We start from the raw sequence: 18265 nt of genomic DNA, 5'->3' as shown, positions 1-18265 counted from the left end.
TCCATCACCTTCCCACACAGAACTGGAAGCCAGCTACATGATAGCAAAGCAGTCCCTGACACAAAGATTTTATTTTGTAAAGTCCTTCTACACTTCATTCATGCATCAATCGACTGGCGCTGATGCTATAGATTGAGAAAAGGAAAGAAACAGAAGGAGAAAAAGACAGATACAAAGGAGTTTCACAGCTTTCCAGTGGAAGCTCCCCTAAGGAGAGTTGAAGTAGAACTCGTTCTGAGGAAATGAATGAGAATCACTGGAGTGGAACAAATGTCTAGATCTTCAAAAGCTACTTCAGCTCTAATCGAGGCAAAAAAGCCATCTTGCCTGACCATGAACCTTCCTGGACTGGAAAAAAAAATAAATAAATGAATGAATGTACGCTCTGAACCCTGTGCATAAATGATGGTTGTACTCATTTGCTGTTTTAATTGGTGAAGGTGCAGTTACTGACAGACACTGGCGCAGCAAATTAAATGGAGTCTATTTTGCAGCTAATTTCGGCAAAGGTTTGCATGATGGCGTTGATTGATCATGCAGGAAATGTTGTGCTACATTTTTAGATGCAATCAGCACATTCTTATCAAAGCAAGATGTAAAGTCTCTCTATTCTCAGATTCTCCACCATTTGTACTGGCCACATGACAAGACCATGCAATTCATCAGTACAAAATCCTTTCAGCGAAAGCAGATGTAATTTTTATCTGTAATATCTTAGAATTCGCCAAATAAGTCACTATTCCACATAAAATATGGATGTGGTTATTATTCACTTATTCCATGACCTTTTGTATCCGTTACTGCTGTGAGCCTCGACCGTGTCTTATGACCGTGTCTTTAATTCGGTCAGAAACTGAAATTTTGTCCCACATAAGAAGGGCCGAGTACCAAAGTGGTGTTTATTTGAGTCTTTACCTCATACTGTAAATACAGTACAACTACTCAATGCACATTTATTCTACATATGTTTAAATACATGAAGCATTTACTGTATGACAATACATTTTGAAAATGAAAAATAAAAGCACAATGTTGTATGAGTCACACAATACATAAAATAATACATAAAACATTCCTTTAAGTATTTAATCACTGGGAAAGCCTTTGTTCATGACAGTTGCTTTTTTTTTTTTTATTTTTACTAAATTCAGAAAAAAGAGAAATATTATAGAGGCTAGTGATGAAACAACTGTTTATAGCTGCAGACATTCCACAACATTAAACTTTATTAGAAGTCCATAAAAGTGTGTGCTGTTCTAATTCATTTTAAACAAAGCAGTGAATAATAGAAGAGAAGCTCATACTAGCCAGTGAGTTAGTGATCTTGCCACTTAACAGTAATAGTGTAAACTGTGTAATTAAATATTAAAATTAACACTATATCTTAACACAGGTGACTGATGTCCAGTGTAAATTTAAATGCTTTATTAGGGTTTGTTTTTTTTCTTTCTGAAAGCTCAAGGGTTGCCATGTGATGTCTGAAAAAATCCTTGAATCCCAATGGAAAGGAAACAAACAATTTTGTAATAATAAATATCATTTAATTTACCATAATCGAACACGAACCAAAAGGATGTAAACATTTACATTTACTGTTTGAGTAGAAAGTAACTCTCTGCAAGTGCACATATGCTTTACAATAATCCTTGTTTTATTTGTGTGATGTGGCGAAACCCCGATTCGTCCGTGGCAAAGTGACACAAAAATCCCACATAGATGTCACATAGCAATGATAATCTACTAGAGATGGACAAGTGAGGGATTACATTGTATCTCCAGTCAAAGAGAACACAAGGATTTATTAATGTGCTCATTTTGTCAATAATGTTTTCATAGTTTTTTATTCTAGATGTAGAACTAGAACTGTTTTTTTGGTGCACAAAACAAAGCACCTGAAAAAAAAAATCAGCTGTAGCTGATAAATGTATAAAAAACCAGTTTTAGTTCTGCGACTCTTCTTTTCTGTACAGGAGGCAGCACGGCGTCTGGTTATGGCAGTTAATTCATTCAAATACTGTATATTTATTTTCATTTAATTTAGTTCACTGCGATGGGTTGGCACTCCGTCCAGGGTGTATCCTGCCTTGATGCCCAATGACGCCTGAGATAGGCACAGGCTCCCCGTGACCCGAGGTAGTTCGATAAGCGGTAGAAAATGAATGAATGAATGCATTTAGTTCAATTCACTTTAATTGTACTGATAGCGTCCTTTTAACAAAGGACATCGTCACAAAGCATCACAGAAATCCAACATTTGTTATTTTCATTTTAAATTTATTTTTATCACTTAAAAACAAGAAAATATGAAAAAGAGGATGAAACCTTTAAAGGAACCAGACATAAAATGAAACCCATCCTAATGTCAAGCAGTGCGGCATGTCGTAAAGGAACTTTAGTATAAGCACCGTTAGAGCTTTAGCATTAAATCTTTTAGATCAAACTCAAGTTACTGAAGTTATTGAAGCAAACTCTTTGCTGGCTTTAGGCTATCCGAGGAAGAACACTGACATTGATTTTAAATTCTACAACTCGTCCAATGAAGAAAAACTATATTAGCTTTTTATTATGTAGTTTTATGTTTTATCATATTTATGTAGAATCATTAATGTGCTCATTCTAATATTTGTTCATTTTTACTTTAATAAACAACTCATTTGCTGTTGGTATATCCATCTCATCAGAACGTGTCTCCAGTTGAAGCACTTTATAACAGTATGTAGGTTTTCAAACTTTCGAGAATCTTCTCCGTTTCTCATTCACATGTCAAGAGGAGTTTATTTTTCTTTTGTTCCACAGCATTAAATGTTCCACAATATTAAATATTATTATTTATTGATTGAAGAAAAACCATGTCCTTTATTAATATATTCAAATTTGTCATCATTGGTGCATTTCTGTGATATAACTCCAACGAATCGTGTGCTGTTATAGGAAAATAATAAACTCTAATAAGAATTATTTCTCTATAACAATACACACAGTGACTGACTAATCATTGTGCATGCAGGTTTTGCATAGCTATTCACCTGTTATAGCCCTCATGATATCTGCTATTCATCATCATTAGTGGATACAATAATTGTCAGAAGATGAGAATCTGTCAAAACAATTTACATTATAGAAACAGAACCTTTGCGAATTTAATTAAATGGGGATGTCAAACAGTAAGTGTACACCATTTTTCTTTCTGTTTAGTCCTCATTACAGAGTAGGGCTGTGTTTTTGCCAACTGTAGTGTTGACTATAGTTTAGATTCCTGTACGTTGTTTATATAGCAGTTATTATTGTAACAGAAATTCAATTGAATTGAATTCAATTCAATTTATTTGTATAGCACTTTTAAGTATGGAAACAGAACAGAGAGAGAAAAAGAAATAAATATATAATAATCATAAGAAGCAAAAATAAGTATAAAAATAAATAAGTGAATATATACAATTAAAGTTTAAAATTCATTTAAAAAATAGATTAAATTAATTTAAAATACTATATATTTATCCCTAATGAGCAAGCCAGAGGTGACAGCAGCAAGGAAATACTCCTTGAGATGATAAGAGGAAGAAACCTTGAGAGAAACCAGACTCATTCACATTTTGAACAGATTCTATAAGATATGGATAGATAGATAGATAGATAGATAGATAGATAGATAGATAGATAGATAGATAGATAGATAGATAGATAGATAGATAGATAGATAGATCCCATACTGCGGTTCCTCATAACACTGATTAGAGAAATAAAAAAGAATAATGTTAGATAAAACCTGATTACAGTTCTTTTATTATTAGACTAGAATTCCCATGTGGTGATACAATTTCACTAGTGTACTAAACTAATCCCTCTGCTTCTATAGGAAAGAACAATCTTCAAAGTCCATAATCAGCCACGGCACACAGTGAGCCGTTTAGCCACAGCAGAGATTAGTCATTGTTGTAGCCAGCAGAAGCAGTGCCATAGCTAACAGAAATAATATCAGCTGCCAAGACAAAACCAGGCTGTAACGATGCCATATACACACTGATAGATGAATCAGGCGAGCCAATTAAATTTATTCATTAGACTCCTGCCTTTTCCAGAGGATGTGAAGGAAACATTGTTCTAAGTATGCCTTTGTATACTGTTAAGGATATGTGAAACACTGTTATGGCAAATCAAGCAATATTAATTCAAAAATCTTAGAGAAGCTATTTTGGTTCTTTTTTACTGATATAAGTCGGATAGAGGGATAAAAAGTGAAGATTAAGGATGGATTAGTACACTCTTGGCCCCTGGGCAGGATCTTAAGCTAGGCCCCGCTCCATAAATGGCTGGATTTGTGATGACAAGCCTCTTTCTATGCAGACTGGGTGAAATATGCAATAATTATTATGTACACTCACTGGCCATCTTAAGAGAAACACTTGTACCTGCTAATTCAGGCAATTATCCAATCATCCAATCATGTGCACTGCAGCGCAATTCATAAAATCAGGCAGATACAGGTCAAGAGCCTCAAGAAGAAAATGTGATCTCAGAAACTGCTGATGTCTGGGGATATTCACACAACATCCAGTGAACAGCAGATCTGCTGGCAGAAACTTGGTCTTTCTCCAATTTTCAACTTCCCAGTTTCAGTATGACTTTAGATGTAAACGTTTCTTAAGGGATTGTTGGCTGGTTAAGGATAGTTTATGCTTAACATCAGCCAGTCAATAATCAAACACAAAATCTCTTTAGTCTTAAAAGTTTTCTTTTTTTCCCCACGATAAATTTACGTGCGCAATCTCATATTTTTACTCGAGGAACACAAAAGCAAGTTCAGGGAAAGTGAGAGAAGATGAAAAACATTTACGTTTCAAGAACGACAATGAGCATGCATTAAATCTCAGTTAAATTCTTAGCGGTGTGTAATTTACAAAAAATGACTATAAATGAATGTGTATTATTCGAAAATATGAATCTCTTTCTAAAACAAATATTAGACAGTTTGTTTGTTGTTCACGTGTGAAATGTTGTGTAGCGTATTTATTTTATGTAACCACGTTTGCCTATTCGTATGAATCCTGCTTATGTTCTAGAAGTGTCTTTAACATTTTCTACTATTGCACATGTTCCAGACTTTCTATAAATCGTGTTTCTCCTTTTTTATTAAAAAAAAAAAAAAAAAAAAAAAAAAAAAAAGAATACCCTGAGTTGCTGTGATATGCTAGAAAACAATGAGCATAATTCCTAAAGGAGAGCTCATTCCACAGCAGTGGTTTGATTAATCCAAGTGATATTGCTTTGCTTATGAAAAGCCCTTCAGCTTCCAATGCATATAATAATAATATAAGTGGGTGCCATTATTGTGTAAGTACTCCTGCCAGCAGAGGAATTCACAAGCAATACATTTGTAAGATACTTTGTAAAAGTCAGAATTTACCTGTGATGTTTGAAATGAAATATTGAACAAAGAAAGCTGTGTTCTATATCTTTATTCGTGGCCTTTAGTTTTTGACAATGTTTTGACATTTGAGTCACTATAAAACTGGTTATGTATAGTATAGTATCTTCACTGGCATTATATGAAATATTAAATAGACATGAGAATTAAAAATGGGGGCACGGTGGCTTAGTGGTTAGCACGTTTGCCTCACACCTCCAGGGTTGTGGGTTGATTCCCGCCTACGCCTTGTGTGTGTGGAGTTTGCATGTTCTCCCCATGCCTCGGGGGTTTCCTCCGGGTACTCCGGTTTCCTCCCCTGGTCCAAAGACATGCATGGTAGGTTGATTGGCATCTCTGGAAAATTGTCCATAGTGTGTGATTGCGTGAGTGAATGAGAGTGTGTGTGTGCCCTGTGATGGGTTGGCACTCCTCCCAGGGTGTATCCTGCCTTCGATTCGATTCCCGCCTCCACCTTGTGTGTGTGGAGTTTGCATGTTCTCCCCGTGCCTCGGGGGTTTCCTCCGGGTACTCTGGTTTCCTCCCCCGGTCCAAAGACATGCACTATCCATGGTGTATCCTGCCTTGATGCCCAATGACACCTGAGATAGGCACAGGCTCCCCGTGACCCGAGGTAGTTCGGATAAGCGGTAGAAAATGAATGAATGAATGAATGAGAGTTAAAAATAAAATCGGCAAATAAACTTCAGTTGGCTGTCTACAGAACAAAGAGGCTTTAGACGACTTAAGACCTTTCAAGGTCTTCTTGCTGCCATTATTCTTTAGAACAATATCGCTCCACATTCATCTATTACAAGCTGCCAGATGTAGAATCATTTCAGCTAAAGTATATCCATGTAGATGCTATCCATTTTATACATGACACACTGAATTAGTCTCATTCTGCTTTTCTGTCTCAGAAGGCCTCTATGGATGGGAAGTTTTGATTCATAGTGAAAATGGTCTTGCTGAACAAGTTATGGTTTATATCCAGACCAAGACGCCCGATCCAGTGGTCTAGATGTGGAACTAGAACCGTATTTCCAAAGAAAAAATGTATGAATGTATAAATGAATGAAAAACTAGCCTTAGTTCTCCCACTCTAATTTTCTGTACAGCTTCTGTTTATTGCAGTTAAGCAATTTAAATAGATTTATGTACATTAATTCAAGGAAAGCTCATCGGACCAGATCTTAGCTGCAGGGCTACAGCTGTTAGGTCAGAACGTATACAGATTTCATTTTACTTCAGTTCAATTCAATTTAATTTTATTGAAATTTGAAGGACATTGTCACAAAGCAGCGTCACAGAAATCCGGAAATTTACAGAAACAGAATCCTTGATATAACAAGAGAAAGAATCCTTTAGAGAAACCAGACATAAAAGGGAACCTAGAGCGGCATGTCTTTAAAAGGAACTTAAGTATATGTGTCATTAGGGTTTTAGCTTTAAATCTTTTATATCAAAGTAAAGTTAGTGAAGTTATTTAAACAAATTGTATGCTGGCTTTAAGCTATCCAAGGAAGGATAAATTCTAAATTCTGAACGAGGAAAAACTATAAGTGTCATTCAAGGAACCTAACACTGCACATCACTCTGAACACACTATCCCCATTGTGAAACATGGTGGTGGCAGCATCATGTTGTGGGGATGCTTTTCTTCAGCAGGGACAGGGAAGCTGGTCCGAGTTGATGGGAAGATGGATAGAGCCAAATACAGGGCAATCTTAGATGAAAACTTGTTAGAGTCTGCAAAAGACTTGAGACTGGGGCAGAGGTTCAAGACAATGACCCTGAACATACAGCCAGAGCTACAATGGAGTGGTTTAAATCAAAGCATATTCATGTGTTAGAATGGCCCAGTCAAAGTCCAGACCTAAATCCAATTGAGAATCTGTGGCAAGATGTGAAAATCGCTGTTCACAGATGCTCACCATCCAATCTGTCTGAGCTTGAGCTATTTTGCAAAGAAAAATTTCACTCTCTAGATGTGCAAAGCTGGTAGAGACATACCCCAAAAGACTTGCAGCTGTAAATGCAGCAAAAGGTGGTTCTACAAAGTATTGACTCAGTGAGGCTGAATACAAATGTACGCCACACTTTTCAGATATTTATTTGTAAAACAAATTTGGACACCATTTATCATTTTCCTTCCACTTCACAATTATGTGCCACTTTGTGTTGGTCTATCACAATCCTAATAAAATACATTTTTGTTTGTGGTTGTAACGTGTCAAAATGTGAAAAAGTTCAGTGGGTATGAATACTTTTGCAAGGCACTGTATTCTACTGCATCCTATATATAGCCTATATATATTTGTAACCTATATTTTATATTTTATACAAACACTATAAATACTTTAATCAAGTCTTTTTTTTTTTTTTTAGAAACAGTCAAGTAGAATACAGCAGGCATTTCCAGGCAGCATATTTCTAGCCTACTGCATTCTACATGACTGCATTCTATGTGAATATATAAAATATCTTCTTAAAATTTTAATAAAATTAAATTGAATTGAAATATATATATATATATATATATATATATATATATATATATATATATATATATATATATATATATATATATGTGTGTGTGTGTGTGTGTGTGTGTGTGTGTGTGTGTGTGTGTGTATGTATATTTTTTATATATTTATAATATTTATATAATACTAATAAAATTAAATTGTTATATATATATATATATATATATATATATATATATATAGATGATAGATAGATAGATAGATAGATAGATAGATAGATAGATAGATAGATATACATACATACACATATATATATACTTCAGTTCATATTTAATTGAATATGAACTGCCTAGATTGATCTATGCTGCCTACTGTATTCTACATGACTGTTTGTTTCTAAGAAAAAGACTTGATTAAAGTATAAATTTTATACGACTACATTATGTGAAATATTATTAAACTTGCATTGACGTTATCTAAAATTGTAATGCTCTTTTGGGAAAGCCACAAATATCCTGCTCCCTGCTGTGATTCGCATTCTTTTATTTATGGTGAAAAGTTTGCTGATAATTGACACATTTTGAAATCTGCTGCTTCTTGTGTCTACCACACTGTCTCACTGCAAGTTACCAAAATAAATTGAGGGCTTTGGATGAAGATGTGAAATGAACTGCCCAAATTGTGCAGAAGAACATTGGTCGTTTTCTAAAATTCACAGTGGGCTGACATGTCATATCTCTCTGCCACCTGAGTGACTAATTCAGCTAAACTAAGGTTTGCACATATGATACAGGCAGATTGGCTGAAGTGTTTGTTTACTAAAGTGCATTAAGAGTTTGCTTCAGCCCTCTAGGTCGTGACAGATCAATCACTGGAACTGTTCTTGTAATGAAAATGTGCTGTCTGTAGCTGGAGGTGTAATAGAATGTAATGGCTTGCATCAGCTTTTAAATTGGGATTTTCTTTTTCTTAGTGATTTTTAATAAAAGTCAGGTTCACATGAGACCATCTATACATTTATACATTATAATACATACTTAAGCATGGCATTAATAGTTTAGTATCTATTTCTGGAAAATTTATATAAAGCTTACTGTATGTCAAGGCATGTACAGTATGATGATATTGGAGGTTTTACTTTGTCTTTATTCTGGAAAAGAGAACTAATGCCATCATTATGAGTTGACTGAGACTCATAGAGGTGTTTTACATATCTTCCAGTTTAATAGCATGTTTTTCCAAACAGCACTTTGTACAAGTGTAATTGTAAATTGAATAACACTTTACTTACTTTGTGAAATCATTCACACAGCTAGTACATGGATTTCCAAATTCGTACATGGCTGTGTAATCATTTAAATACAAATGGACGGAATTTTTAATTCCGCACTCCAATTAGAGGTAAATTAATGGTCCTTACCTTGTGTGTACTTATGCTATGTACTTCCTATTCCATCTTAGTACAGCTTCATCTTATTTATGAAGTCCATATGCCAGCCAAATGCTTTTAATGCCCTAGTATTTATTAAGTTTACACTTATAGCACTCCTATGAAGACAACATTCTCAATGTTCCATGAATGTGCTGTTATTAAAAACAAGCTAATAAACTTCAGGATTAGATAAATTACATCATTATCTCAGTCAATCAACTCCTAGTTATAATTAATGGCTGTACTGTAGAACGTGATAGCCGATCAAGTTATCTAAACTTATTTCTTCTTTTTAACGCCATAAGTTTTGGATATTGAACTCGCTAATACGTTTTCAAAAATGAAACTTGAAGTAAATCATTATCTTGACATGTAATTTGAAACAAAGCTTATCGTCAAGATGAGTTTTTACGTTTTTAAGGCAGTAGGTTAAACATTTCATTTCTAAACTTAACCATCTTGAAATATCTTACAGTCTGGTGTGCTTTCTTCCATGTAAAAGTTTTCTAAAACCTCCAATATCATCTTACACATTTTCAAGATAAGCATGTCATACTATATATTCTCCAGCACTGCTTTATAAAATATTTATGAAACTCTTATGCATGGTGGTGGTAGCTCAGTGGTTAAGACTCTCGACTGCTCAGTCATATAAATATGGTAAAAATGTGCTGTGGATAAGAGTGGCAAACACTGTAAATGTAAATGTGGGTTCCTTTCAAATAAAGCGTTACTGAAGAATCTCAGTAAATGGAATGAAATGGACTAGAGGCGCTAAAACCTTCCTGAACAAACAGCAAAACTATACAACATTATCACAAGTTTAATTGATTATTACATTATTAAAAGTGTTCTAAAATCGCTCGCAGGTCCATCAAAGAAAATAAATAAAAAACTATGATCTTTTTAAATATGCATTTTATATCTCAAAGCATAAATTCTCAGCATGATATATAGGACATTAACATTGCTGTTATTTGCTGTTAAAAAAATACTGTGTTTTTATTGTTTTTACCTCGGACCAATCAAAAGCAACAGCATACCAGCGGTCATAAGAAAAAAAAACTAGTGTAGTGCCTGGAGCTGATTTCCTTCTTGCCCAGACTATAGATTTACACAGCCTAATGTTGATGTTGTTTCATTATTCAGAGTAAATCAAACTCAAGGTTAAATGTCTATTGAGGCTAAAATCTTTAAAACACACATTACTGTCACATCCATACAGTCATCAGTGATTGAGAAGACACACAAGAAATACAAGAAAAACATGGATTACATTCTCAATAATCAATTGGTTTTAACCAGTACGTTTTTCATCCACAAAGCACAAACTAAGAATAAGCATACTGTACATCATCCAATGTACAAATTACTGTGGGTATTTATTTTTGAACAAAGGAGCAAACTAAAGATAAGCACAGCTTTTCTGTTCTCTGTGCTTGCTGATCGAAAGAAACACTTAATGATCATGGACTAGTGCTGCTGTAGAAACAAGAAAGTTATTTATGGATGGTAAAAATTAGCAACCCTCACATTCAATATTCCAAACAGCAATCACTATCAATAAACATACTGATTGCCACTAAAATGTAATACTTTAGGGTATTCAATATCTCAGAAGACATTTCACTCAGACAACATTGGCAAGAAAAAGACATAAATAAATAATAAAATCAAAAAAAAAAAGAAGAAGAAAAAGAAAGAAAGAAAAGATTTATGATTTCCTGGGGCAGTGGGCTCTCAAACTGTAAGTTACATTTCAAGACGTCTTGATCTTCAGAGTAGTGCCAGTCTGTGTATCAGAAATATAACAGAAATATCTAAAAATGAGTTTGACTTGTACTCTATAGAGTTTTCAAGAGAGTTTCAAATGCAAGACCACCTTAATTCATCAAAAGCAGATAAATATTTTATTCTGTTAGTATTGTAGAGCGTAGCAAATCATCTCGGAATTCTGGTTGCCATGCTAAAGAGAACAAGCAAGAAAGCTTCTACACATTTCTGATTAAGTAAATGTACTTGTTTCTATAGTGCCAGTCGAGCTTTTATTATGTCTTAAGTTCAAGAGCCACAAAATTGGTGCCATGACCCGGATATGTCCTAACTCCAGTTAAGAATGCATCATGGAAATGAGATAAATTCCATGTCTATACATATTTCTAAACTATAAGGTTTATGTTAAACTGTCTATAAATGCTGACTGCTGAAGATCATGATGATGAGTCTCACAAACATTGAAATGTACAAATACATGCCAATGATTAGTCTGGACAAAATACGTATGTAATGGCACATGGGGATTTGATTGTTATCACAGCTCTTAATCTCCCACTTTACTGAACTTTTGAGTCTTCTTCAGACAGTACTACAACTGAGCCAGTAATCACTCTGTAAATGACTCTGTTCTGTTAAGATGAGGCCTTTCTCTGATAGATTTCTGCTGAGCCTCTCTGTACTACTTTCGGTCTCAACTACAAGCTATTGATTGCAAACACAGACACTCTCCAATCAGTGTGTGAGAGCACTATCATAGTCATACAGTACCAACATTGCAATTTCATTGACCGCTTGCATCGCTTGCATTTAAAAAAAAAATTAAATAAAAATGGTCTGAAATCATCCACCAGGGACCAATTGAATGGCCACTTTGGGGTGTGTGATTGAGTGATAGTGACTGAGTGGTGCGAAGTAAAACTATCCAAATAATTACAGCCATATTATAGAAGCAACATGAGGGATTGCAAGCCTCAATCATTCTTTAGCATGCTTATACATTCTCTATAATAAGACACTGTGAAAATCAGGATTATGTTCCTAAATTGAAGCAAAAATGTTCAATTCTTAAACACTGGACCACGAACACACACAATGATAAGTTTGCATTAAGGCAGAAGTTGTCATAAATATTCCATTTCATTTATATATAAATATTGTATTTACCTTAAAATGATTCTGTGTTTAAATCTACCTTTTCCAAGTAATTACCAAGTAATAGCTTGTAAATAACACATTTAAAGTATATTACGAAGAGCTACACTGAATAAACTCTCTCACTCACTCACTCATTTTCTACCGCTTATCCGAACTACCTCGGGTCACGGGAACCTTTACCTATCTCAGGCATCATCGGTCATCAATGCAGGATACACCCTGGATGGTGCATGTCTTTGGACCCGGGGAGGAAACCAGAGTACCCGGAGGAAACCCCCGAGGAGAACATGCAAACTCCACACACACAAGGTGGAGGCGGGAATCGAACCCCCAACCCTGGAGGTGTGAGGCGAACATGCTAACCACTAAGCCACCGTGCCCCCCACTGAATAAACGTATTTCTTAAAATACTTCAACAACAGTATATTTAAATGTCTTGTCCCTTAATTGTAATTTGTTTGTTTAAGATTTTTTATTTAACATCATTATTACCATTGTGATACAATTCAGTGAGTACCACATATTTTGTTAACTATTCATACATGCTTTACACATACTTTTTAAACTATTAACCCTATGTACTTTTATTTCCATATTAAAAATATTATTATTATTAATATTTTTAACAAGCAATTTAACAGACTATTGTATAACGGCAAAGCAGTAAATATAAAAAATATAAAATGATTAATCAGAGGTTGAGATTATTGAGTAGAGATTGCAAGCTGATAAAATATTGGACTAATTAGTCTCTTTTTTAAAACATGCCATTGTTTTGTGCTACATGGGATCGGGGTTCATTTTAGAATACTTTAAACTTTTTGTGATAAAAATAAAGGCGATTGTAGTGAGATGTTCAGGATTTGTAATGGATTGTAATGGACAGATTTCCTGATGACTTTGAATTTGACTTATTGATGTTTAAACATTTCCAATGAAATGTTGTTAATACTGATTCCCAAACTCTGATTTCCTTCGAGTTGGTTATTTTTTAGCACTTTGGATTTCCTTTTGAAACATTTTCTTGTTCTCTTTAAGCAAATACTTCACATGAAGGAAAGCCTACTGACCTTCATTACTATTCTTACCATTTTCTTTGTCTCTCTGAGTCAAGGCCTCTCTGAGTTTATAGAACACAGCACGATTCTTAAAGCAAATACAGTAGTGGGATAAGGAAGGACAGGGCATTAGAACCTCAAGCTAAACGTAAATGTCCTGAAGGTTACATTTTTCTATAGAGTTAGATAAAAACAGTTGTAGAAGAACATCATTTTAGTGTATAATTGGACGATAAGGACCACAATTGTTACCTTTGAGGATGTTGAAACCGAAAATTCTGACAAGAGCTTCAAATAATGCTTCGTTAAATTCATACATGTTTTTTTTCACCCTGTGTAGAAATACAGACAAAAAAAAAACAAAAAAAAAAAAAACAGACAGCTAATTTACATCTATATGGTGCAAATGAAATTCACACAATGAGTTGGTTTCAAATTGTCATCATTCTGAGTTGTCCAGCTGTATTATAAATATATATCCTTGGGTAAAGAAATGGAAATTTATGTCCCCTGTGAGCAGCAACAGAACAGATTGACTTCTGAAACCATTAAAACGTGTTTCAGCTAGAGGTTTGACAGAGAACTTGCTTCTCTTACTCTTGCATGCCAGCAAACAGTGACAGGGCCGTTAGAGTTCTGGTTAAAAGTAAAAGCACCCTGCAGTGGGCTATTAACACTAGTCTTGATGTCCAATCTGTATTGGAACAACTTTGTCTTTTCAAGTTTTATTCCACTGCTGCCCTGTTATATATATATATATATATATATATATATATATATATATATATATATATATATATATATATATATATATATATATATATATATATATATATATATATATATATATATATATATTGTATGTATATGTGACTTAAGATTGTCTTGATGTGTTGCATTTCCTTACTCTTAAGTTTCTACCTTATTCAAATAGTACCTTATTCAAATGAAATAAGATGAAGCATCCTGGGTGGACACAAGTGGACATGGTTCCTGTCACTTGCTTGTTGGACATGGCAGAAGGGGTGAGGTGGAGCTGGTTTATGGCTGTATCACTCAGTGTTCACACAGGGCCAAACAGAAGGCAGGCCGATGAGCTGTAATAAGACCTGCCAAAGGTGGAGTTGGATAATGAGGCACTTCATGCCATCCCTGTACCACGAGAGGTAGGTGAGAAGCAATTAGAGAGAGAAGGAGCTGACCACAGTCTGTATCTCACCACTGCAGCTATGCTTGATTTCTCATTCTCTCAGCCTCCTGCTTTATTCTTCACTCTCTTTTCCTTTTCTTAGCCTCTATTTTTTTCTGTCTTGTCTGTCACGCTTGTTTTCTCCATATGACTATCTAAGTCCTTGTTAATGATTCCTGCTCATAATATAACACTTATTTCTTGTATTTTCCTTTTTCACTTAGATAGATGCACAAAAAAAATACCTGCTTCACACCCCCTGCTACCTTTACTAGGGTCCTCATTTCCATACTGTCCCTTCACTTCCAGTACCACGGTGATGAATAATGTAGTTCACTTATTCAGGCTGCTACATGCCATGAGGGCTGCAGTCCTCACCAGACATGTTTGCTTAGCTGTGACTTGTATGTAAGCAGAAAAGATGTTTCTCTCAGTAGCTTCTTCTTTACATGTCCAACCACAGAGGCTCTGCCAGATCTTAGAGTCGTAAAGTTGGTTAGTTGTGTTGAATCAAAACTTCCCTCACCTATACTGGTACTAAATTGGTTATAAACTCTTGTCACCGGAGTGGAGAAGGCATGTCTGGTGAACTGTTAGTGAGAAACACAATCATTCAAATGCATCATTGGACTTCTCACTGCTTAAATTAATATTTTATTGAATTTTGAATTTTTGCCCAACAAGTATGGAATTAAACTTTTACATCTGCCCAAGGTGCAGAAACATGGTGCAATCAAAATTCACACAATAACATTCTGGTGCCAACATTAAGTTGTCCAGCTTGTCCAGTCTGTGATTTTTGCTTGGCAGTGAAAAATGAAAAAAGTGTGAAATGATAGAATGAATTCTGAAAGCAATAACAAAGATCTTGGAGTTTGAGGTTTGACAGAAGATCACAAATGAGCCTCCTTTTCATCACAGCAATAACAAGGAGTAAAAAACAGCACTCACAAGATAAAGCTTTTACTGAGGTGGTGTGAGGCAAATCATGTTAAATATTGTATACGCTGTAAACATTAAATAGGAGTTTTTATAGTTTTTGAACTTTAGAATCCTGTGATTTGTTAGAGGACTATAACTCTATCACACTGCCATTAGGCATTACTCTTATCCTGGTCCTGGTCCTCTTTTTCTTTGCATGCGGTGCGTAACTGTGCAGTCTTGTTTGACTAATAGACCGATAATGTGGTTAGAAAATGCAGTTTAAGGAAAGATATTTGGCCTCACAGCCTGATGAATGAACTCCATTTAGTTAGCATCAGGATTTCGAACTACTGAGTGAGAGCTCATTTGCACATCTTGTGTATTGAAACAGAGCTTGTCAGTGGGCATTGATGGAAACACATCACGTAGTCATGGAGCCAGCTGTTTCATTGCCCTCTGGAAGTTTTTATGTCCATTTTGAAGAAAGCCCTGCTGAGATCCTCATATTTGCAGTTGATGAAATTTACTTTGTAAAAAGGAATGTTTGCAACCACATGACTCTCCTTTTGTCATTTTTGTTTCTACACTGAGCCTCATTTATTAATCCTTTGGTAAAGTTGTTTATAAATGGCTCCTAAATGGTGCAAGACAAAAGCGTTCACTCAGTCATTAGCAGATTGTGATTTCAAAGCCTGATTGTCCAGAACAGCATCATTTTTATGTGTTCTCTGGGTGGGAGGGACAGCATTAATTTCTCACCTGTCAATCATAGTGACACTGATGATTCATGGTGATCCATAAGATTGTATATGTGGAAGAAGGCTGATAGGGGATCATTTTATCTGAGTGATTTCAGCTGAGCTTTGATTCAGTATGAGCAGAAGTTTGAAAAAAATGATAGCATCTGGTGTCTTGAAGGAAGCATGTGCTAGCCTTTATTTTCCCTGGTCATGTGAGGAGGAGATCTAGTTAGTGGGTGGAAATTGGCAAATGAGCAAATAGGAAGATAATGGGTAATAAATCTAAAATATGATTTCAGAGAACAAATCAAAATTCTGAACTAAAATCTGAACCACCTTTCTATCGGTCTCATCCAGAGGAGAGAAAAAGACATGTCTGTGTGTTCGTGGTCCAAGTAAGGGGTCACACTAGGGAGTGTATGATGGACATGCAGGGAGCATCGGTCACAGGTGTCAAAGCAGCAGATGTTCCAGGTCCCATTTTGGACACGCTTTGGGAATCTGCCATGCTCCTGTTGTCCCCTCCAAGCGCCTGTACTATATTTAACATCGCTGGCTTAATTAATAGCCTTCTATTAATAACATCAAGATCAGTTCACAATCCTCCCCTTCCATTTTTCTTCCATTCGCTCTTTCTCTAAAAGCCTCCCTCTAGCCCTTCAGCCATTTCCCATGCATTATTGATGAGGCAAATGTCTCAGTCTCTCAAAGAACTTTACCAGAAGTACTTTCTCACTCAAGCTCATGCTCTGCTTCTGTCTTTCACTCATCATCTTTTCCCTTTTTCCCAGAGCTTAGAGCATGCCTCCTGCATCATGAGGAGAGCTAACAAAAGTTCTGCGAAAAACAGAGCATGTCTGCAGCACGCCAGGAAATTTGTGTGGAATTCTATTCATCATGGAACAAAGTGCACAGAATGCAAGCCACTTGCGCCAGAAACGTGATCCAGCAGCATCAATTGAGATCCAAATTTAGATCCTCTATGAGTCACAAGTTTATGAAGTATCTAAAATATATCCTATGACTCACTGGTTGTTGGCAGAGTTTTAAACGCTATGCCTTGCCTTTTGACAGAGAAGCAGAAACGAATACGATTAAGCCACGTTCTGATTTCATACCATAGCTCTGAATATGTTATGTAAGAAGATGAAACATTTTTTATGCACGTGTTAATGTTATTCTAATCATTTAAAAACAACACATACCATAGAGCTTGTTGTAGGCTTGATTCTCAATGGTCAGAAAGCGTTTATTAATTTTCTATATCATAAATTCAGACAGGGGGCACGGTGGCTTCGTGGTTAGCACGTTCGCCTCACACCTCCAGGGTCGGGGTTCGATTCCCGCCTCCACCTTGTGTGTGTGGAGTTTGCATGTTCTCCCGGTGCCTCGGGGGTTTCCTCCGGGTACTCCGGTTTCCTCCCCCGGTCCAAAGACATGCATGGTAGGTTGATTGGCATCTCTGGGAAATAGTCCCTAGTGTGTGATTGCGTGAGTGAATGAGTGTGTGTGTGTGCCCTGCGATGGGTTGGCACTCCGTCCAGGGTGTATCCTGCCTTGATGCCCGATGACGCCTGAGATAGGCACAGGCTCCCCGTGACCCGAGGTAGTTCGGATAAGCGGTAGAAAATGAATGAATGAAATGAATAAATTCAGACAGTAGTTTGAAAAGTTTAAGATTAATTCGCTCATTATAATATTACCGTTTCCATAGTAACAAGTTAAACAGTCATGTGTATGGTGAAGTCTTCATGTAAACACATTGCAAAACAAAAGTGTGAAGACTTTTATGGAAAATTCCAAAAGGAGTTTCCAGGTAAAGCCATAGTTTTACGTTTTCCAACCTGAGAGTCTTTAAGACAGACAGCTTCAATTTTCTGCCATATAAACTTCAATAAAAAGAAAATGAAATGGTGGTAAGGCATTACACCTCTCTATCTCTGATTATTTTCCTATAACAGCACGACTGGTCATGTTTTATTCATTAGCTAAATTGAATCTATTAATGAAAAGGGGGAAAACAATTATCACACTGCTTTTACACTCTACTTATTTACCTCTGTACGAAAAATGGAACACTTGAACAGAAGCATGCAGCGTA

Source organism: Tachysurus vachellii, chromosome 11 (genome assembly GCF_030014155.1).
Source record: "Tachysurus vachellii isolate PV-2020 chromosome 11, HZAU_Pvac_v1, whole genome shotgun sequence".
NCBI classification, from domain to species: Eukaryota; Metazoa; Chordata; class Actinopteri; order Siluriformes; family Bagridae; genus Tachysurus; species Tachysurus vachellii.
The sequence above is the reverse complement of the archived record's forward strand: the minus strand, read 5'-3'. Positions refer to the sequence as shown.